The sequence below is a fragment of the Diorhabda carinulata genome, unplaced genomic scaffold (genome assembly GCF_026250575.1).
Source record: "Diorhabda carinulata isolate Delta unplaced genomic scaffold, icDioCari1.1 Dcau_18, whole genome shotgun sequence".
Classification (NCBI taxonomy): Eukaryota; Metazoa; Arthropoda; class Insecta; order Coleoptera; family Chrysomelidae; genus Diorhabda; species Diorhabda carinulata.
Window position 1 is genome coordinate 67,501 of NW_026613963.1, and position 7,500 is coordinate 75,000.

At 35.7% G+C, this 7,500-nt stretch overlaps 2 non-coding genes across 2 annotated transcripts; both read left to right on the forward strand.

Annotated features, from left to right (window-relative positions):
• The first annotated feature begins 3,638 nt into the window (after positions 1–3,638).
• Positions 3,639–5,560, forward strand: LOC130903246 (small subunit ribosomal RNA). The gene has a single exon (XR_009060641.1). It is a non-coding gene; the product is annotated as a small subunit ribosomal RNA (ribosomal RNA).
• Positions 5,561–6,673: 1,113 nt separating this feature from the next.
• Positions 6,674–6,829, forward strand: LOC130903268 (5.8S ribosomal RNA). Its single transcript, XR_009060662.1, has one exon. It is a non-coding gene; the product is annotated as a 5.8S ribosomal RNA (ribosomal RNA).
• The last annotated feature ends 671 nt before the right edge of the window (positions 6,830–7,500 follow it).

Here is a 7,500-nt window from a genome sequence, read left to right on the forward strand (position 1 = left end):
TAACCTAACCTAACCTAACCTAACCTAACCTAACCTAACCTAACCTAACGTTTTTTTTAGTGTGGATGGAAAAATCTTCATAATACCCATCAGAAGGTGTCCCAGGTGTGCATCGCTTCACACAACCGAAACTAACATACATCTATTTCTTTATTTTTGGACAAGTACCTATTATATCGAGCGGAATATAAATTCACAATACTTTTTTCCCTTTGTTTCACTATTTTTATACAACTTTTATATGTTACACCCCGAACGGCTTCTACATACTAAACACCTTCATTCAATTTTCACAATTCATCTTTTTCGACAAGTTCCTATATCGAGCGGAATCTAATTTCCTAATACTTTGCTTTTCATAATTATTACTATTTTCATACAACTTTTATATAATACACCTCGTACGTTCATACATCGAGCGGCCATCTAATTTCATAATACTTTTTTCCGTTATTGTTAATATTTTCATAACACTTTTATATAATATACCTCGAACGGCTTCTACATAAAAAAAATTTCCATTCAATTTACACAATTCAACTTTTTCGACAAGTTGCTATATCCTGCCGACCAGACACCAAACTTAATACGGTTTTATAGACACTAGCGCCCTCTGCCGGCCAGTCACCGAACTTAACACGGTTTAATAGACACTAGCGCCCTCTGCCGGCCAGAAGACAAACTAAACACCGTTTTATAGACACTAGCGCCCTCTGCCGGCCAGTCACCAAACTTAGGTAATTTCCTAATACTTTGCTTTTCATAATTATTACTATTTTCATACAACTTTTATATAATACACCTCGTACGTTCATACATCGAGCCACCATCTAATTTCATAATACTTTTTTCCGTTATTGTTAATATTTTCATAACACTTTTATATAATATACCTCGAACGGCTTCTACATAAAAAAAATTTCCATTCAATTTACACAATTCAACTTTTTCGACAAGTTGCTATATCCTGCCGACCAGACACCAAACTTAATACGGTTTTATAGACACTAGCGCCCTCTGCCGGCCAGTCACCGAACTTAACACTGTTTTATAGACACTAGCGCCCTCTGCCGGCCAGTCACCGAACTTAACACGGTTTAATAGACACTAGCGCCCTCTGCCGGCCAGAAGACAAACCAAACACAGTTTTATAGACACTAGCGCCCTCTGCCGGAGAGACGACAAACTAAACACCTTTTTATAGACACTAGCGCCCTCTGCCGGCCAGTCACCGAACTTAACACGGTTTAATAGACACTAGCGCCCTCTGCCGGCCAGAAGACAAACTAAACACCGTTTTATAGACACTAGCGCTCTCTGCCGGCCAGTCACCGAACTTAGCTAATTTCGTAATACTTTGCTTTTCATAATTATTACTATTTTCATACAACTTTTATATAATACACCTCGTACGTTCATACATCGAGCGACGATCTAATTTCATAATACTTTTTTTCTTTATCGTTAATATTTTCATAACACTTTTATGTCATACACCTCGGACGACTTCTACATACAAAACATCTCCATTCAACTTCACAAATCATCTTTCTCGACAAGTTCCTATATCGAGCGGAATTAAATTTCATAATACTTGTTTTTCATTATTATTTCTATTTTCATACAACTTTTATATAATACACCTCGTACGTTCATACATCGAGCGGCGATCTAAATTCATAATACTTTTTTTCCTTATTGTTAATATTTTCATAACACTTTTATGTGATAGATACACCTCGGACGGCTTTTAAATACAAAACATCTCCACTCAATTTTCACAAATCATCTTTTTCGACAAATTGCTATATCGAGCGGAATTTAATTTCATAATACTTGTTTTTCATTATTATTTCTATTTTCATACAACTTTTATATAATACACCTCGTACGTTCATACATCGAGCGGCGATCTAAATTCATAATACTTTTTTTCCTTATTGTTAATATTTTCATAACACTTTTATGTCATACACCTCGGACGGCTTTTAAATACAAAACATCTCCACTCAATTTTCACAAATCATCTTTCTCGACAAATTGCTATATCGAGCGGAATTTAATTTCATAATACTTGTTTTTTATTATTATTTCTATTTTCATACAACTTTTATATAATACACCTCGTACGTTCATACATCGAGCGGCGATCTAATTTCATAATACTTTTTTTCCTTATTGTTAATATTTTCATAACACTTTTATGTCATACACCTCGGACGGCTTTTAAATACAAAACATCTCCACTCAATTTTCACAAATCATCTTTCTCGACAAATTGCTATATCGAGCGGAATTAAATTTCATAATACTTGTTTTTCATTATTATTTCTATTTTCATACAACTTTTATATAATACACCTCGTACGTTCATACATCGAGCGGCGATCTAATTTCATAATACTTTTTTTCCTTATTGTTAATATTTTCATAACACTTTTATGTCATACACCTCGGACGGCTTTTAAATACAAAACATCTCCACTCAATTTTCACAAATCATCTTTCTCGACAAATTGCTATATCGAGCGGAATTTAATTTCATAATACTTGTTTTTCATTATTATTTCTATTTTCATACAACTTTTATATAATACACCTCGTACGTTCATACATCGAGCGGCCATCTAATTTCATAATACTTTTTTTCCTTATTGTTAATATTTTCATAACACTTTTATGTGATAGATACACCTCGGACGGCTTCTAAATACAAAACATGTAATTTCATAATACTTCTTTTTAATATTCACAATACATCTTTTATATATTTTCACTATACATCTTTATTAATGTTAATGTAGAAGGCGTACCGTTGTACAGCGCACATATATGTGTGGTGTATCGAAGTTGACGTCTCGTTAAATTTTAATAAACTCGTTATAATTTACGTAAAGACGTTGTTTCGGTCATTCCACATCGGTGGATTATATAGTTTTCTGAAAGGGTCCCCGTTCTCCTCCAATATATTAACGTATATTGCTAGCGGTTCCCTTTTTAGATATTATATCAATTTATCCACAAATTAAATATCTATTGCGAGATCGCGAATTTAGCTAGCGTTCTATCGTGAGCGATTCATATGCGATCGTCTATGAAAAATATATATTATATTACACTTTTATATATATAATATACACAATATTTGCGATAACTCTCATTATTCCGTGCGAGAATAAAAATTTCGTTCATTATTACCTAATGTATAAACCATGTCGCTTACAATCTAGCGAAGGGTAGAGATAATGTCGAAATTGTAGCCCGGTCGACGTAATCATCTAATTTTTCTCATTTCGATTAAATTTAGATAGATTTATAGTCGATTCGGTGAAATTTTATAAAATAAGAAAAAATATAAATAAAGCGTGGCGCTGAAAATTATATATTTTCAATAATAAGCGCAGCAAACACGCAAAAGAAAAAGTAAATAACAATGTGTTTATACACGGAATATAGATGATTATTATATTATGTATAAATATAAAGTATATATGTAATATAAAAAACATCATCATAATTTATCCTCTTTTGGATATTGTTATTAAAACTTTTTCGATAATAGTTTTTTATTATAAAATATATATATATATATAATAATAATAGTAATAATATATATTATATATATTATAAAACACAGTTCCCTGGTTGATCCTGCCAGTAGTCATATGCTTGTCTCAAAGATTAAGCCATGCATGTCTCAGTACAAGCCAAATTAAGGTGAAACCGCGAAAGGCTCATTAAATCAGTTATGGTTCCTTAGATCGTACCCACATTTACTTGGATAACTGTGGTAATTCTAGAGCTAATACATGCAAACAGAGTTCCGACCGGAGACGGAAGGAGCGCTTTTATTAGATCAAAACCAATCGGTGGCGGGCTTGCTCGTCATCGTACAATTTGGTGACTCTGAATAACTTTTCGCTGATCGCACGGTCTCGCACCGGCGACGCATCTTTCAAATGTCTGCCTTATCAACTGTCGATGGTAGGTTCTGCGCCTACCATGGTTGTAACGGGTAACGGGGAATCAGGGTTCGATTCCGGAGAGGGAGCCTGAGAAACGGCTACCACATCCAAGGAAGGCAGCAGGCGCGCAAATTACCCACTCCCGGCACGGGGAGGTAGTGACGAAAAATAACGATACGGGACTCATCCGAGGCCCCGTAATCGGAATGAGTACACTCTAAACCCTTTAACGAGGATCAATTGGAGGGCAAGTCTGGTGCCAGCAGCCGCGGTAATTCCAGCTCCAATAGCGTATATTAAAGTTGTTGCGGTTAAAAAGCTCGTAGTCGAATCTGTGTCCCACGCCGCTGGTTCATCGTACGCGGTGTTAACTGGCGTGTCGTGGGACGTCCTGCCGGTGGGCTTAGCTCGCAAGGGCGGCCCAACTCAATCCCGCCGCGGTGCTCTTGACTGAGTGTCGAGGTGGGCCGGCACGTTTACTTTGAACAAATTAGAGTGCTTAAAGCAGGCCAAAATTTTGCCTGAATACTGTGTGCATGGAATAATGGAATAGGACCTCGGTTCTATTTTGTTGGTTTTCGGAACCCCGAGGTAATGATTAATAGGAACGGATGGGGGCATTCGTATTGCGACGTTAGAGGTGAAATTCTTGGATCGTCGCAAGACGGACAGAAGCGAAAGCATTTGCCAAAAACGCTTTCATTGATCAAGAACGAAAGTTAGAGGTTCGAAGGCGATCAGATACCGCCCTAGTTCTAACCATAAACGATGCCAGCTAGCGATCCGCCGACGTTCCTCCGATGACTCGGCGGGCAGCTTCCGGGAAACCAAAGCTTTTGGGTTCCGGGGGAAGTATGGTTGCAAAGCTGAAACTTAAAGGAATTGACGGAAGGGCACCACCAGGAGTGGAGCCTGCGGCTTAATTTGACTCAACACGGGAAACCTCACCAGGCCCGGACACCGGAAGGATTGACAGATTGAGAGCTCTTTCTTGATTCGGTGGGTGGTGGTGCATGGCCGTTCTTAGTTGGTGGAGCGATTTGTCTGGTTAATTCCGATAACGAACGAGACTCTAGCCTGCTAACTAGGCGTATTTCGACATCCCAAAGGCCCGTCGGTATTGAGTTTCGGCTCTTGCCGTTCGCGGTTTTTACTGTCGGCGTACAAATAATTCTTCTTAGAGGGACAGGCGGCTTCTAGCCGCACGAGATTGAGCAATAACAGGTCTGTGATGCCCTTAGATGTTCTGGGCCGCACGCGCGCTACACTGAAGGAATCAGCGTGTCCTCCCTGGCCGAGCGGCCCGGGTAACCCGCTGAACCTCCTTCGTGCTAGGGATTGGGGCTTGCAATTGTTCCCCATGAACGAGGAATTCCCAGTAAGCGCGAGTCATAAGCTCGCGTTGATTACGTCCCTGCCCTTTGTACACACCGCCCGTCGCTACTACCGATTGAATGATTTAGTGAGGTCTTCGGACTGAGCGCGGTGGCGTTTCGGCGTCGCCGATGCTTCGGAAAGATGACCAAACTTGATCATTTAGAGGAAGTAAAAGTCGTAACAAGGTTTCCGTAGGTGAACCTGCGGAAGGATCATTACAGAGTATTTGTTCGTTTTTAAACAAAAAAAAAAAAAACGAAATCAAGTCTGTATTAATTGTAAAAGAGAATTTTCTTCTACAAAATTATCGAACTCTTCAAAAGAAATTTATATATGTTATAAATTATATATATATATATATATATATATATATATTATAGATGTATATATATTGAAATCTTTTTTTAATTTTTACAAAATTCGAACAAGTTTCGAATAAAATTAAAAAAAAAAAGATAAATATAATTCATACGTCTATAAAAATATATTTACATATATAAATTTTTCCAATAAAAATATAACGAAAAATTTTTATCATAGTTTATAGAAGGCGTCGACGACGATGACGACACAACAATAACAACATATGTATTATTATATATTATAACGATTGACGGAACGATCATTAACAAAATTTCTTGTTAACTAAAAACGTTCTGATAAAGAATCGTTATTATAATAAACGAAAAATATATAGTTTATTGAAACGTCGTCTGTTGTCGTGTGTGTGTCTATATTTTTATGGATAAATTTTATTTCGTTTATTATATTATTACTTAAGTTTTTTATCGTTTGAAGGTAATACAAGAAAATATCGACAAGATTATATGTGATGATTATGTTATTGAGACATTTTCATCCGGGTACCTAAACGAAATTTAAGCACATGTCGATTCTATCGATATGTATAAAAATTCGTTTTAGAAATAATATTTTATGTATTATTTCGAAGGTGTTCGAAGATTTACGCCCGACCGTCGAAATTTGTATAAAACTTTCAAGATAAAAAAAAAACTGTAATAATATAAAGAGGAGGAATATATCGTGCGAGATATCTGTCTATGCGCGCCTCGTTTGTAATAAAACATGTGCAGCGGTTAAAATTTATCAGATATATCAAAGTACGATATTATAATTTCTCTAAAAGTTTCGAATAATTACCATTTATTATAATATATATATATATATATATATATATATATAAAAAATGTCGTTATATAAATTTTCTATACGCGTATAAGATATTATAATAATATTATTAATTTAATAATAATCAAATATTAAAAATACGACGAATAGAATATGAGAAAACGACATAATAATAAAATGATTACCCTGAACGGTGAATCACTTGGCTCGTGGGTCGATGAAGAACGCAGCTAATTGCGCGTCAACTTGTGAACTGCAGGACACATGAACATCGACATTTCGAACGCACATTGCGGTCCTCGGATACTCGTTCCCGGACCACTCCTGACTGAGGGTCGTATCAATTTAAAAGACTGCTTAGAATTTAAAATTTTTCTATTTATTAAAGAAAAATAATGCCTAAGCGTGTTGGATGTGAAACAATAACGCACACTAATTAAGAAAAAACACATGCACATACAAACTTGTGCGTATTTTTTTTTGTATTTGTGCGGCATCCTAAAGTGCGAAAAGCAGCGTAAATTTTTATAGAAAAAGTTACGCAATTTTTGAACACAACCCGCTATACCATAAATTAATCGTGTATTTATATGAAATACATAAAATTTGTTTGGTAGAGAGTTATATTTATATATAATATATATATATATTATACATATATACGACGTATATATAGTCGATAAATAAGTGTGTGTATATATAATATATTTATGATAAAATGATAACGCGGTCGTCGTGTCCGAGAGAAATAATAAAGTTTCGAAGACTGGACGTCTGACCAGTGTTTTATTTATATCATTTATACACACGGTATATCGACAAAATATATGAATTATATATATTAAAAATATTATATATGTATAAAGGCTGGTGGTGTGTTGCTGATGCTGATGCTGATGCTGATGCTGATGCTGATGCTGATGCTGATGCTGCTGCTGCTGCTGCCGACTCTTTAAATAAAAACAAATAATGTTATATTTCATATGAGAGATGATTATGATAGTTTGGC